The following is a 16,545-nucleotide window of genomic DNA, read 5'->3' as shown; positions in this document are numbered from 1 at the left end:
CACATGTAGCAACATATCACATTGTATTCTCTATGATTACTTGTGATTATTTAAAACATGGTGCTAGGAAATGAGTCTGAGGTTAAGAATACTTGTTAAATCATTAGAACCATGCTTATACACAAACATCCAAATAACAAGACAAAGAGGTGATTTGGTATTCCCCCCTGTATATTGTAAATATGTTTTACTACCATTGGTTAATAAAAGAAGCTGCTTTGGACTATAACAGGCATAATATAGCGAGACTGGAATTAATTCTAAGCTGATTTTTAAAATGTTTAAGTTCTGACAAATTTCATTTTTTTATTTTTTTTTTAATTTATATTGTTTGAGCCTATATAACGGCTTGTCTCACGAGGAAGAGAACACCGGAATAGGTTAGACTTTCTTGCTTTAGCAAGCTCAAATTGTGTCAGACAGTTTGTTCATCTGCCACAGAGTGTTGCTTGCAAACAAATTTCATTTTTTATTGTGTACTTTTATCAAAGAGCATTCCTCTTGTATGTCATTAGAGATGACAATTATAAGATTTAGCATTCCTTGTACTATCTTTTTTATATCAAATTGGTTACTTAAACAATGCAATGATGAAAAACATTATAAGGTTTCAGATCCACAGGGCTCCAGTTGAAAAAAATAACTATTCAGTGAACCAATTCATGTACCATTGAATAAATCTGAGTCTCCTAGCATTTCTTTTCTTCTATTAAAATAATGACATTTTGGTTGATCTTTGGGATTTCAGATTCTACACTTGCACATTATAATAATTAAAGTAATGATCAGACACTGCCCTGAAAGCACCAATTTTGATGTGAATGCACCTCTCAATCTTTCCCTTGTGGCTTAGTGGGATGCATCAGTGCGCTCATGCCAGCTACCAGGGGGAAGATGCAGCCTGCCTGTGAGGATGCTGGATTTTCACTGCACAATGGTTTATATCAGCTTTCACAGCTGCTGGATAATGTAAGCTCCTTAGAGGCTCTAAAGAAAGTTTCAGACACCTGTCAAGCCAGGTGCTCTGGGCCAGCTATTGCCCTTGAAATAATAAACCTGGCATGAAACCAATCCTTTCTCCACAGCTTTCACCACTGTTACCAAAATAAATAAACAGATAGCTAGATGACAAATTATAGATAAAATTAAAACATAAAAACCGCTTATGTGATTACAGTTAAATGATACAACTATTAATTCATAGAGATAGCTTTATTGGCACAGGAAATACAAAGATGTGTGCACTGAAAAAATTCTAAAGCAAGATGACATCAGAATATAGAAAGAAAGTTTACTCAGCCTGTTCTGAGAGGTTCTGTACCTGTTAATCATTAATGAGACGCTAAACTTATGAAGCCTTGAAGTGAAACAGAAGACTGAATCTGGCTTCAGGTTTCATTTGATTCACCTTTCTGAAAAGAAAATAATAGCTCACTAAGTAGGACTGCAGGCTGCTTGCACTTCCTCAGGGTATCAATGATGCTTTGCAAAACCACATTGTATCATCAAAATGCATGCACACAGGGAAGAAAAGCATGTGGAACTGCTAGGTAATCATCAAACAGAGTAAAAGTACATCCTCGGGCATCCCATTTGTAATTCCCTTGAACCTATGTGCACATGGTTTTCCTTTCCATAAAACTCCTCATGTTAGGGCAAATTGCTTTATACAGTTACTACAAGGCACCTTGGGCCTTATGTTTCATATGGATAATTTATGGCCAGGTGAAGAAAAATGCTTTCAAGAAGCAACCACCCAGGATCGTACCTATGGTGACAGGAGAAATTTTTATTGACATCTTGAAACCCTTTCTGAAAGGGACATGGTGATCTGGCCTTTCTCGATTTTAAGGCTTATGTTTATAATTGACAGAACAATTAATTATTTTAAATATTTCCCATATGTTCGTGCACTAACTATTAGATACTTAGTCTGGAATATGTTCAGTAGAATTGCAAATATTTAGGTAATATGCCCAAAGATTTAGGTATTTGGGGGTTAAATATAGATCAAGTGTACTCAGTAAAAACCTATATACCTTTTAACAACCATTCCCTGATAACTCCCATTTAGGAATATTTTCACTGCTGCCTAATCTAATTATTGAGAATTAAAAAAAAAAAGAAACTGTGGAACACAATTGGGTGACAAGCATGTGCTCACACATAGCTCTCAGCAAAGCCCAGTGTGTCAGTCAGCTTTCTGCCACAAAGACAAAATAGCTAAGAGAACCAATTCAAGAAAAGGAAAGAACTGGTTTTGACTCACATTTTTAAATGTTTCAGCTCTTATTATTTCTCCCCACACCCTGGCCTTGAGATGTGTCTAAAGTCATGGAGGAAAGTATGCATAGATCAAAGCTGACAAAATCATGAGAAAACATGAAGGGGTAGAAAAGACAAGGATTGTAACCTTGAAATTCAGTCATCTAGTGACCTCCTTCTGCCAAGCTGACCCTCCCTCTAAATGTCTCAACCCCCAGTTCTCCACCCCTGCTTTCAATAGTGAGAAAGCCAGAGAAAAACCGGTCAACACAGGTTCATTAATTTCAATGGCTTAACGCTACTTGAAAGTAATTTATGTGTGATTTCTGCAAAGAGCCATATCTAAATCATTATAAGATAAAGCCAAAACATAAATCATAGAATTTATAAAAATTATCACCTATGTTACACTATTTTAAAAAGTAAGACACTATATTCTAGAAAAGACTAAATAAAAATTGAAAATGAAATCAGAGTGTCATCTTAAAACAAAGCTAGACAGTTTAAAATATTATAGTTCATAATAGATTTATAGAAGAGAAATGATTAAGTACTCTTCTTTTGGGATTAAATTGAACAAAGTCATTTATAAATTAAAAGGAAAGAAAAATATATGAACCTTTGATGTCTATCAAGCTTCAGAAGTATCTAATTTTTATTACCCATGGAGTTCCTCATTTATTTTTAAATATTTTTGTCTAATTTCTTAAGTCACATCCTTATATGTACTAATTGAAGTGTTATGAGTTCATAGAATATAAAAAGTTGTAAGTGGATATGAATAGTTGTTTATTATATGATATCATGCAGTTTTTATGGGAACATTCATATATCCAAACTGACCTGACTGAACTTTAATTTCTGTATTTTTTCAGCAAATTTAATTGTCTCTAAAAGTTTCCTGATTTCTGACCTAAAATTTTCCTCTACACAGATTCAGCCGCCAGAGTGAATCTCTATGTCAAAGATCCAAACCAGAACTGCAAGAATAATTTCCATTCTTACAAACATAGAAAATAATGTCTTCTACATTATTAACAGTTTGTATTTAAATTGTTACAATATTGATCAAAAGCTGATAAAATTAATATATCATCTTTACGTTTGTCTTGTCTATTGCCCTCCGTTTTATAAACATTTCTGCAATCCCTACAGGAATTTTAACCCTACCAGATATCAAGAATATCTTAGGATACACTGTAAACACTTTTGAACAATTTACCCACAATTCTGTTAATATAAACTCTCCTGTCACAACACCAAGATTCAAGTAGGTTTCTTCAAACAAACAAGCTGTAGAAGCTTTCTCTTACTCCCATAGGGAAATCTTCCCTCCTCTAGGCAAGGAATTATGTCATTCAGTTATATTCTTTGTGCATGTGCTTTTATATTTCATATGATACTTTATTTTATCCTTTATTATTAATGGAAGGAAAATTGTATATAGTTGTCTGTATGTTCCATTCTAAATTTGTATATATATTATGTAAATATATAATAAAATGTATATATAATTCTTCCTGTTGCTGAAGATCATTTGGACACAGGACAAAGAGGCCACAGTGCTTGATTTGATCATCAAATGATGATCAAAATTTTCCATGTAAATGATGACATATTAGAAATTTTTAAATAAAATATATCAGGAAAGAAGTTAAAGGCAATTGTTACTCATTGAGTAAGTGAAACCATTCTAGAAAAAAAGTAGTCAATTAATTGTCTTTTTAGTGGGACTGTGTTGCCTATGAAAATCAAGAATCTAAGCTGGGAAGGTAAATGTGGGCAGCCTCCCTAACTCACTGAAACAGTATTCCTAGGTGGATAGCCCACTTCCCTAACACCTGGACACGGATAGTCTGTTTACATACATTATGACGTCTATCATCTCAGCAAGGATTCAAATATAAGAATAGAAATTAAATTATATGGATTTTGATACCTGTCCATTTCAAAGCTAAATTGTGTGCCTTGCCGGAATTTCTTGTCAACACTCTAATATACTTTTCCAAAAAGTACGTTTTTTTCCCAAGTTTTCAATAATTTTCACTTGGAGACACACTGACCATGACTGTCAGTCTTGCTACTGGAAATTCGCTTACTGACAATGGTGTTGATGTTTGCTGGAATCCTACGCAATAAAGAAATTTTGCTGAAATAGACATAGAAAATCTCTAGACTTTGAGAACATTAACATGCCTTTCACTTCCCTTCATTGATTTCAATTTCCATTTGATTTTCTTTTATTTTATATTTTATTATGATGGTGCCTTACTAGTGCCCACATATGTGCAGTGTTTTCCGCAGATGTTTATAGGAAAGAAAAAATAATAATACTCTCAAACAATGGATCTTATTGGCTGAAACAAATTACACATTCAAATTCATTGTTAGAATACAGTCTCCCTTCTGAGAAAGGGATCTCAGCTCTATGTATTCTTTTGAGTGAAGTGTATCAACCTAAAGAGCACACATCACACCCAACAGAAAAAACATTCTATAAAATAACTGAACAATGTGTTTCAAAATGTCGAGTTTGAAAGAGAGAGGAGCAACCTGAGAAACTCGTCGATTAAAAAGCAGCTTCGAACATCACTGGATGTGCCTTGTTGACCCCAATGCAGGAAAAGAAACAAGGCGCTAGTGGGAAAAAAATAATGATGCATGAAAAAATTCTGCACTACAGTTTACATTCCTGTCAATGTTAAATTTTTGCGTTATATAATCATTCTAGAGATATATTAAGATGTTAACAAAAGGATACGCTAAATGAAGGCAAAACTATTATTTTATTGTATTTTAGGATTTCTTTAAATGACTAAAGTTTCCTGCAAGGTTTTACTGTTTAAACATTACAACTATTATTGGTAATATGTAGTGCTTCTAAACTATAGAAATGATTTTGTTTCACACAATAAATCTTTGTAGACATTTAGGTTTACTCTTTATTTTCTCTGCTTTTGAAATTCGTGGTTGTCAGTTTTCTTGGGAGTAATAAAGGAATAAAATAAAAGAAAGGAATGCTTTATGTATAAATAGTATGAAAGGCTGAAAGATTTTCAAAAACTGAATAAACAATACTTGAAAAATATATACTTTCCCTTTATTTTTTCATAAGCAAGAGTCCTTACAGGGTCCTCTTAAAGATCATTATATTATGAAACAAAGGAAAGAGCCCATAGTTAATAGTGTGTTTATTCTTGGAAAATGTAAAATTACTGCAACTTTGAGCAGGAGGGAAGGCACAGCTTTGTCTCTGCAAAAAATGTTAAGTATCTGAATATTACCACAGTTTCTTTTATAACTTTAAAGCATGTTATTAAGGAATTCAGTCAATGTTCCATTTTCCTGCAATCAACAATAATGGCCAATTACTGATTTCTCTCATTATCAATCCTGTTGTTTCTTGGATTTTCCAAATCATGTACATCTGGCAACATCTCTGAAACCTGTATATTTAAAGAATTGCCTTTTGGGTATCAAAGACAGTGAACCTCTTCAAAATTGTAAATGTTTAACAGCCAAACTTGGCGGGAAGGAAATTTTGAGAACTCTGTGAACCAAGAGCTCCTCTGGCCACATTTGGCTTTTTTACTTCAGTGAGGAAGAATTTCACACAGCACTATTTCTCTAGTTAGCTAAAGACCCTCTCTAGGTTCCTGGAAAAAAATCTATCCCCTGCTCATAATGCACTACCTATTATGGAAAGTCTGCACAAGTCATCTCCTCAAGTTTTGTCTAGAAAACTAATCATCAAGTGATGATCTTCAACACCACATGGAAGTATGTTATAGGATCACATTTATTGTAATAGTAAAGGGAGAGTCCAATCACAAGAAATACACATAAATTTACTTTTCATATCTAGAAAATAATTTTAGGGTCTTATGGAAGCAGATGTGACTGAACATTTTTTTCATGATAAACACAAAGAGTTGGTCATCACAAACTTGTGATTGAAAATCAAAGTCCAGTTTCCCTAAAAATTTTTACATCTGATAAATTGGATCATTCAAAACTAGAAAAGCTATGTGTGTGTGTATGTGTGTGTGTGTAATTTGCAAATAATATTTTCTATCACCAAATAAAAGTTAAAGATATACTAGAATTTAAAGATGTTAGGTAAAATTTTGACAAAATTGTTTTGGCATTTTTATTTTATTTCATTATTCTGAGATACATGCTGAAGCTATTTTCATGTGAATATACATTGTATCTTCTGCTTATTTCCCCTATACAGCAACATGCTCTTTTCTCATAATATTTCCTAACTTAATTTTGTTTTAATTGCTGTGAAGAGATACCATGACTACTGCAACTCTTAGAAGAAACGCATTTAACTGGGATGGCTCGCTCACAGTCAGTCAGTTTTCACCATGGCAGGAAGCATGGCAGCGTGCAGCCAAAGGGATGCTGGAGATGAGACTGCTATATCTTGCAGGCAACAGGTTATCAGCTAACGCACTGGGTAGTACATGTGTATGTTAAACCCCACATCCCACCTCCGCAGTGACGCACTTCCTCCAACAGAACCATACCAACCCCAACAAAGCCACATCTCCTAACTGTGCCACTCCCATGAGATTATGGGATAATGTGGGCATAATGTGAGCAAATTAACATTCTAATTACCACAGTCCCCTTCTATTTTCATGATGTTTATACACGCATGATTTTATGTACTTGGGTAAAATCTAGGACCCACAAATGGGAGAAAACCTAAAGCATCAATCTTTTTGCATTTGATTTCATTTACTTGACTGTCTCCTAATGCATCCATTTTCTTGCAAATGATGCAATTTCTTTCATCTTTCTGAATGAAGAAATGTCACAATATTTGCAAGCTACATTTGCTTTATCAATATCCTCAACACCAAGCATATCACCTTTTGTTTTCAAAGTAATAAGAATTTATTAGCCTCATTCAAAACTTACTTTTCAATGACACTACAGTGTCCTGAAATGATAAAAGGAGCCAGGTAAATAACTTCTTACAGTAACCCAAACGTCCTCAATACATAAAATTGTGCATATACTTACATGATTTTTAAAAAACCCTACTCATTTCTCTTTTGCTTTTGATACTCCACATCAGTAAGCCCATTATTTTAGTCATTTATGTTTATCTTCACTCGCAGTTCCTTTCATTCTCCTTACTATCTCACCATGATCTAAAAATCCAGTTTTTGGAGGTTTTGCTATGTACTTCAGGGTGGCCTCAAACTTCCAGCAATCAATTCTCCTATCTTATCCTCCTAAGTGTTCAGAACACAAGAGATGCGTGACCACGCCTGACTCTAACCAAAGCATTTTTCTTTCTTTAAACTTTTGTTCAATAAACTCCATAGACAATAATAGTAATAACCATGAAGCTACTGAATTCTTTCCTCATATTAATTTTCCCGATTGTATATAAATCTATTGTTTCTTTGTAATGCATTTTAAAAGCAAGGTCTATATCAAAGATATGTAAAGCATGCTTTCAGCCAATAAGTCATGAATACCAAGTGTTCCCCAAATGCTACTTTATATAAATCTCGTTTACTAGTACTGTAGAGTTCAGAAGCTTTGAAAAAGTGCTTTAAGAGTGATATCTCAAATTCCTCAGTGGGGTCATTTTTTATGAATTAAAAATATGGTGGTATATTTAAAACAAAAGGGAAATAATAAAAATTGGGGCCTTGTTTAAGAAGTATGTCACCAGGGAAATTTTTTTTGTCATGTCCATTTCTGTTTTTCAGTTTCCTAACTGACACGGGTAAGTTGTATGAACTATTCCTTCCACTGTGATATTTTTGCCTTGCTACTTATCTACAAACAATTGAGCTAGCCAGCTACATACTGAAATGATGAAAAAAAAAAAAAACCTTTCCATCTCTGTATTACTTATCTCAGATATTATCAATTGAGGAACAGTTCAAAAGATATAAGTTATTTTTTCTAATAAAAACATTAATCTAATGTGATTACTTTGTTACCTATTTCAAAATTTTGACTTTTGTGAAAATAGTAAAACTACCTTATTGGACTAAACCCAGTTATATGACTATTATTATAATTCATAAATACATCTTCATGAATTCTTACTTGTTTCAGGTTCTATAAGAAAATACTGAAAACTCAAACTCCAATAAACAAATAAAGTATGCCTGGAACTGACAATTTTAGCCTCCAGGTACATTTGATCAAAGGTGTGTCGCACCACTGCCTGGCTTGAGAAAACTCTTCATAAAAATTATTTAACCTACCACATATAAAGAAAAATAACTTTGCTGCTATTTATTATGAAAACAATGTAATTGTGTCAATGGTATATTTGTCACTTTTTAAAATTTACAAATTTAACTATACCAACTGTTTTCTCTTTGGATTCATTTTTAATATAAATCTATTAACATAGTCAATAGATATTTATTAATATTTATGAAATATTTTAAGATAATTTCTTTCAAATTATTTTATTTAATATTAATAAACATTAACAAAAGAAGCAATTTGTCAACTAATACTTCCCTTTGCCTCCCCAACTTCTCCAAATGCAGTTTATGCCATAGAATTCATAAGACTGAAGAAGTTGTTAATGAACATACAGCTATTAAAAGAGGAGTTAAAAACAATCTCTCTAGAAGTAAACATTTTGATTGCCAGATTCTATTGTTATGGGTATAAAGACAGAGTATGTGGTTTATACTCATTGTTTTACACAGAATGAGTCTTTCTTCTGACACTGATTAATAACTGACCAATACAACTTATTTATTGACTATAATTTATATTGAATGTATTTAAATTTTTGTCAGAATTTTAGAGTATTTCATTCTTGAATAAAATAAAAACTCTTTGCTTAAGTATTCCTAAGGAAAGACACTATTTTGCATTTAAATTATAAAAAATTTACCAAAATTTTCATTTCCTGACCCACATGTATATAAGTAAATTAAAATAATGTTGTAGTCAGAAACATGTTCTTGAGATAATTTCTTTTATTTCAGGCATTTTATTGATTCTTAGACTGAAAGACTACCTCCAGAGGATAATCCTTAATAGGTTTCTACATTTCTGTCAACAGGTTGAGCTCATATTTCTTTCGATAGCTCATAACTCTGTGTAACTCATTCCCCAAGCTTGTATTGTCTTCTCTGTCTGAAAAGAAGCAGGTTTTTGTGTTTGATTTCTTGTTGTTTTTTTTTCTATTGGTTCAAATAAGTTAGATGATGGAATGCACAGTTACAAAAGTTCTGTTGTGAGAAGCTGCTTGTTCAGTTCCGAGCTTCCCAGACTCCCTAAATAACCAAACAGAAACTATATTAATTAAATCACTGCTTGGCAAATTACTTAAGTATAATGCTAAGTAGCTCTTACATATAGAAAAAAAAAACATGTCCATTATTTTATATTTTACCATGAGGCTCATGGCAAAGTAGCAGCATATCTGTCTCTGCTGACAGCTCATGGCTTCTCTCTGACTCTACCATTCTTTCTCCAGCATTCAGCTTATTTTTACCAACCTAGCTCTGTTCTACCCTGTCAGGCTAAGCCAGTTTCTTTTTTTAACCAATGGTATTCACAGCACACAGAGGGGAATCCCACATCACATTCCCTTTTCTGTTTGAATAAGAAGGAAGGTTTTAGCATTAACATAGTAAAATTACATATAACAAGACAGATAAGAAACAAGAATTATAGTTAAAATATTTATATTTACTTTATCTTCTTTCATAATTAACCGAAACTATACCTACTTTCTATCTATTCTTCAACTCCATCAAAGACTCCAGAAGGCTATAATATTACCTAAGAAACGGGAAGACCATTGTAAGCAACGTTCAAAACTCTAGAAATGACAGAGACATCTTACCCCTAGACAGTTATCAAAAATTTTCTCTATCATTGGAGCATCCATCTTTAGCCTACAGGCCCATGGCATCCAGCAGACTTTTCCACAAAGCAGGAAATTTCAAAGATAGTTCCACCTATATTAGTAGTTTGTCCGTCACATTTTTCTGTGTCCTGAAGAATGTTTGGCAGACTCTTTCATGTAGCAGGAACCCTAAAAGACCATCTCAGCTTTGGGTGAATTTAGCAGTCATTTCTCTGTCGGTCCTGCATGTCCAGTTCATCAAGCAGTACAGGCAAGAGCTCTTTCTTGCCCAAATGGCTAACAGGATCCATAAGGAGCCTCTTGGATGCCCATCTTCCTCTTGAAGTAGTTTGGTGCTGCCAGGAGCAGAAGTGTCTTATTATCATAAAATGTCCTAAGTTTTTAAAACATTATAAAACGCCATATTCTGAAGGACTCTAAAAGACTTGAAGATTACTTATCTAACTGAAATATATCTCTATATATCTAAAAATCTAACATAGCTACAAGCTTGAATATTATAGATGATTATCTATTAACCTGTATTTCTTAGTTATGCCTTATATTTTTAAATGAGCTCCACAAACAAAATACCTTAATTTTGCAGTTACAAAGAAAGGGCCAAATATTACTTATCTTGAAATGTAATCGTGTAAGGAATCTTAAACTAAACACCAACCTAAACTTTTATATATGAAAAAGAATCAGTAATCTCTACTTTAAATCTTTACCATACAAACACACTCATTAATAGTTTTTTAAACTGAAGATTGAGGGTGTAAATGGGTTTGAGGAATGAATTACCACCTTTGGTCATCCACCAATCCTAACAAATAAGGTGTGTCAGGTAGTGGTAATTGTGCTGCTTTGTTCTTATTCCCCGACCGTAATGAGCTCCACATGCCGCTATCTGCCTTTCTAGTGCTTTAGATTGTCTTCTCAGCTTTTTCTCCTCCGAGTTACTTTAACAAAAATCTTAGTCTAACTTTGTTGTTTTCAAAGCTTTGTTTCAGCTGTTATGCACACTGATACTTGTGAGCACATCTCCTGACATTAAAGTTAAAAGAATTTAAATTAGCTGGGCTACTGGGACTCAATTGCTAATCATTAACTTGAACTACAATCTTTGCAACTCTTTAGGTGAAATTCGCAGACCCTTGCTGTGTAGCATTTTCTGGTATTTGTTTGTATTTGTTTTTATTCATCAAAACTCTATATACAGTCCCACTATTATTATCAATTAGATGGTAATGATTGTGGAAGAATTATATGGTAGACAATCTATAGATAAAAATGCCCAGTAGAACAGGGTGTCTGCATGAGGAAAACACATTACACAGTACAGACATCTCCCTACATTTACAGCATTAGAAACATGCAAACACACAAAAGGAAATGACATTCTGAGGTCTGTAGTCTTGTGGTCTTGCCTAAAAAAAATTCATCCATCAGAGAATTTCCTCCTTCTGGACTGACACCCTGAACTTCACTTGCTACCTGTCTGTTGCTCTTCTGACGTGACCACTGGAAATATAAGCGTTTACACTCTTTTCTTCAATACACCTAGAGCTTTCAATGAGGGCAAATGTTTTACAGATGTATCCATTGGTTCGGGGATTTACAGCTCTTTGATTTAGATTGTTTGTGGTTTTTTTGTAACGATCTCAATCTGTTACAAAGAGAAGTTTCACTGATGAGGGGTGAGGACTACATTTATATATTAGTAGTGGGACAAAATCTGTGTGCTTTTCTCCTTAAAATTTTCCTTCAGATTTCTGTTCTATGAACTTCTAGATTCCTAGTGCAGGTTAAAGGTAGCCTAATGATTTTTCAAGCTGTATATTATATTTACAAAGTCCCACATACAATCCCATGACTTTCTAGAATTTGTAACTATTTTATATATAGAGAGAATATTTTATATGCCACCATATAGCTATAGTATGTTAAAAAGTGAGCATCGAGCTATCATTGTTTCTATTCTGAAGTTCAAATGTCCGCAGAAATATTTTTATTGATGCTCAGTAGCCTAACATTAAATTTTGCTTCTTGTTAACCTATTGTCTGTTGACTTTGATCAAGCTGTCTAACACTGCTTTTTGTGATACTGGGTCTGGCCCTCTGCCAACTATTTGGCTGGCTTGCTTTCTGTTACATTCTAACAATGAAGGACACTGGAGGGAGTTATGAAGTAAAGTAGCAGAATGTAATACCAACCCTCTGTTCATTTAGATATCCTTAGAACAAGTATCACATCAAATATTCACAAAGAAGTGATAGCAGCAGTAGCAACAACAGCCATGCTCCACCCTCCAAGGGATGAGTTTCAGTCTCATTGGGCTCTTTTCTCAGGTTTCCAGATTACTATAAATACAGGCTGTTTCCCTGAACTAGCAGTTATTCCTTGGTTTGTTACATATTTAAATTTTCATCCCTACATTTCTACATTCCTAGGGTAGGCATGTTATTGTTGAAACCCACAATATTTTTCTTTATTTTCCTATTAGAATTTTGACTGAAAAAAAAGAAAAACTTGAGTTTGCAAACATTTATTAGTTCAAAATTTTCTGACTGGAGTGAAGTTTCTTTTCAAAGTAGGGATGATTTGAATTTAAAAATTCAGTTGTTTTAAGGTAGAGAGGCTACATGCTGAATGTCTATTCATAGATGGCATGGTGGTAGAAGATTCTTAAGAGCTTTGTGCACGAAGAAACTGGAACAACAGAGTCTTTTTGTACTTTACATGGGCAGAAACTAAGTATAAGGGGATAAGTAGCTTCCAAATCAGAGAGCATGTGGCAAATGAGGTTGGAAGTTCAGTTCTTTCTAATTTCAAACTATGCTATTCTGTATAAAGAGAGTATTAGGTGATAAAGACAGAACATTGGGTGTGCTGAGTAATGCTGTCACACGAACAAAAAGAGTTGTCAGAATAAAGAGACATACCACCCCAAAGTGCCTTTCAGTGATAATAAAGGTAGGTCTATAAGAAATACTAGATGCCAATGATCTTGAGGTTGAAGATAAAATTTAAAAGTTTATTTATATCTCCAAGTTTTATGAAACACAGCATGAAATACTCACAGCTTTTCATATATTAATTACAGCTCTATATTTATTTTTTCATAGATTTTTGTCTCTAAAACAGTAAATATTTATAACAAATTTAGGGAAAGCAAAGAATTTACCACAGAATCCTGTTACAAAAGAAACTGGAAATAGAAGAAGTCCACTTGGGGTTAAAGGTGCATGCTTTAGTTAGAACATTTTTCTGAGGTACTTTAAAGCAGCAAACATATCTTAATATTGTTTAGCTCTTTATATAACAAATTCATGTTCCTTTGTAAAAGATGGTAAAGTAGAAATAATTCATTTATTTTGTAATAATTGTCTCCAGCAATGTAAAGACCAGAATCTATGTTTGATTAGAAGAACTTAAGGCTTTGTTTTTGGGTTACTCTAGACCAGTTGTTCTCAACTTTCCTGACATTTCAAATGTCTAATGCTGTTCCTTATGTTGTGATGCCGCACAATTGTAAAATTATATTTGTTGTACCGTTATAACTGTAATTTCCTACTATTATGGATCATATTGTAGAAATATGTGCTTCTGATGGTCTTAGTAGAGCCCTATGAAAGAGTCTTTTACCTCTACAGGGGTTGTGACTTACAGGTTGGGAACTACTGCTCTAGACTGTGGGAAGTTGACAGTTATAGCTTACTAAAACAAGAAGCATTGCAACAAACCAGAAAATACTTAAAAGCATACATGTGCTTGTATGACTTTTTCCAAAAGTAAAAAACCTTTCTTCCAAGTTTTCTATGAAAAGTGGTAAGACAAGAAGGTCACAGCTCTGATTATTCCAGGTAAGTGGCATATCTAAACTAGGCCATCTGTTGGGATGTTTTCCCTGCTAATCCCTCTTCAATTTTGGGTCTCTTGTCATATTTGCATATCTTATCTTTCAGTACTTCCTCCTTTCTTAAAAACATAAACTATGCAGTTAATCAATGATCAATGGGTTTGATAGGTAACATATTTGTTGAAATTAATTAATAGAACAATTTTAAACTACAGGTGTTCAACTATTGCTATTAAACGATGTTATTTAATTATCTGTGCCCCTAAGTGTTAACGATTACATACCTCCTGCATATGAAGATGAAAATGTAGCTGTGTACTTGGGATCGAAGCATTCTTACTCAATTCACCACACATGTAGATATGCAGGACTGTGGATTTGCTTCACAATTCAAAAGATATTGTGCCAGCACACCGAGAAAAACCCCCTTCATTATTAATTTTGATGAATACTGCTATGACTTTTTGTGACCACTGAATAGAAGTTTGACAATACTGCACTTGTCGTCATCAGTTTAGACTCTTAAAAATCCAAAGCTGATTTTACCTCTGAAATATTTTTTTGCATTCACCTAGTATTTTATGTCATTTGGCGTCTTAATTTAGAGTTGACAAATGTGCTATATTAACCGTGCTGTCTTATAACAATAAAGCTGAGTAAAATAGCAACTCTGACAATTTGTGTTTGATACATGACTATAATGAAGAGGTTCTGATGTTATTAATTATTTATGTTCACTCTTGATCTGATTAATCCTTTTATCAAAATTTTGATTATAATAAAACTTAAGATCTGGTTTCTCCTGGAAAGGAGCAGCATGATATTGTTAGACAAGAAAAAAACATAGGTGGAAACAACAAGTATTGGCTGTAGTCATGGAATCATGGATTAAACACTCCAAGACTCAGGAAAATCATCTACTGAATATTAGAAAATCAATACTACCTAAGCTGTGTCCATTGTGATGGTTGAAGATATCATCTACAATGTATTTGTTTTAACAGAGAATGCAAACTATCTTCACAGTGGCTTTATCTGGGTAATGCTTTCTTCAAATCTTTGTGGGGAGTTTGATTTGACCACATTGCCATGTTCAAGTCAATTATGTGATCATAAGAACTATATTATGATTTATGCAGAACATTTTTCTACAATGTAAACTCATCTTTTGTTTTTGTTTCCTGTTGACTTGAAAATAGTGATGCAGGATATTGTTCTGGTAGTAATTTGGAATCATAAGATGGCTCCTGAGAGGCATGGCAATTCAACACAGTCTCTAAATATACTAGTTCCAAGTTCCCCATATTTAACAAATAGGAACTTTTTAATTTTTTACTTTCTTTCATTGTAATAGTGTACTCTGTCACAATCTAGTCTAAATCAATATAACTTAAAACATAATCTCAAGGTAATTACAAAATGAAATAGAAATTGAAAGCAAGGTGACAATATAAGAACTTATTATACTTGATAAAGTAAAAATAATCTTACACAATATAAACAGAACAGCAGCAGTGGAGATTGAAGTTATTTATCTAAATAAATAATATTGCAGAGGCAAAATCAGCATTGGAATATTAAGAGTCTAAACTGATGATAACATGTGTAATATTGCCAAGATTCTACTCCGTGGGAAGAAATTATCATAGCAGCATTCACCAAAATTAATGACAAAGGTGAGCTCGGTCATCAATGCATTTCGCTTACTGTGCTGTCACATCTTTTAAGTTGTGAAGCAAATGTACAGTCTTGTATTTCTGCATGTGTGATGAACTATTTGTTTAGTTGTGATCTTGTCGAAAGGGTTGCATCACTGAGGCCTGAAGCTTTCCAAATCCTAAATCACCACTACATTTGACCTCACCACCACCACCACCACCACCACCACCACCACCACCACCACCACCCATCCTTGTGGTTTCTTTCTCAGTATGTAAGCTCTCACTTGCTACCATGCCTGTCTGCCTATTGCCATTCTCCTTCCCGTGATTGTCATGGATTCACCCTTTAAAACTAGAAAACAATAAACCTCTTTGTGTGTCAGTTAGTCATGTGTCTTAGCACAGCGGTAGAGAAGTAACTAAGACAACATGACGTAAACATATATTAGAGTACATTTATAATAATTACTCTTTAATTCACTTGAAAGTTTTCCTTAAGTATTTTTGTTTATCTAGCTCTGGGAACTGAGTGCATAGTAGTGAAAACTACTAAGTCGTCGCCCTCAGAAAATCTCTTTTCAGTAAAAGTACATTTAACTCTCATCTAGGACAAAGAAGATGACTTCATTTGATAGAACACCTTGCTGATACAGTGCGCAGTGACTGCACCGAATGCCTCATTATTAACTAGTGTCTTAGGCAAACCTTCATTTTCAATAGAATTTCATTTTTTATTGCTATACTCTGAAAGAGCTGGCTGCTTGTCCTTGAAGTCTTCAAAATAAAAGAGTAAGTGAAGTAAACTACAAGCTGGAAACTAAAGAAATCTTCACATTCCAATGATTTTAAGCTGTCATTTCCTTAGTAAAATCTGGAGCAGCACTGTGGAGTGGTAGGC

General features: G+C 33.7%; 1 non-coding gene across 1 annotated transcript; it reads right to left on the bottom strand.

Moving 5' to 3' along the window:
- Positions 1-326: 326 nt before the first annotated feature.
- Positions 327-451, bottom strand: LOC130866144 (small nucleolar RNA SNORA28). Its single transcript, XR_009056319.1, has one exon. It is a non-coding gene; the product is annotated as a small nucleolar RNA SNORA28 (small nucleolar RNA).
- Positions 452-16,545: the final 16,094 nt, after the last annotated feature.

This window comes from Chionomys nivalis, chromosome 24 (assembly GCF_950005125.1).
Source record: "Chionomys nivalis chromosome 24, mChiNiv1.1, whole genome shotgun sequence".
Lineage (NCBI taxonomy): Eukaryota > Metazoa > Chordata > Mammalia > Rodentia > Cricetidae > Chionomys > Chionomys nivalis.
Note: the sequence above shows the minus strand (reverse complement) of the source record. Positions and strands in the feature narration are given on the sequence as shown.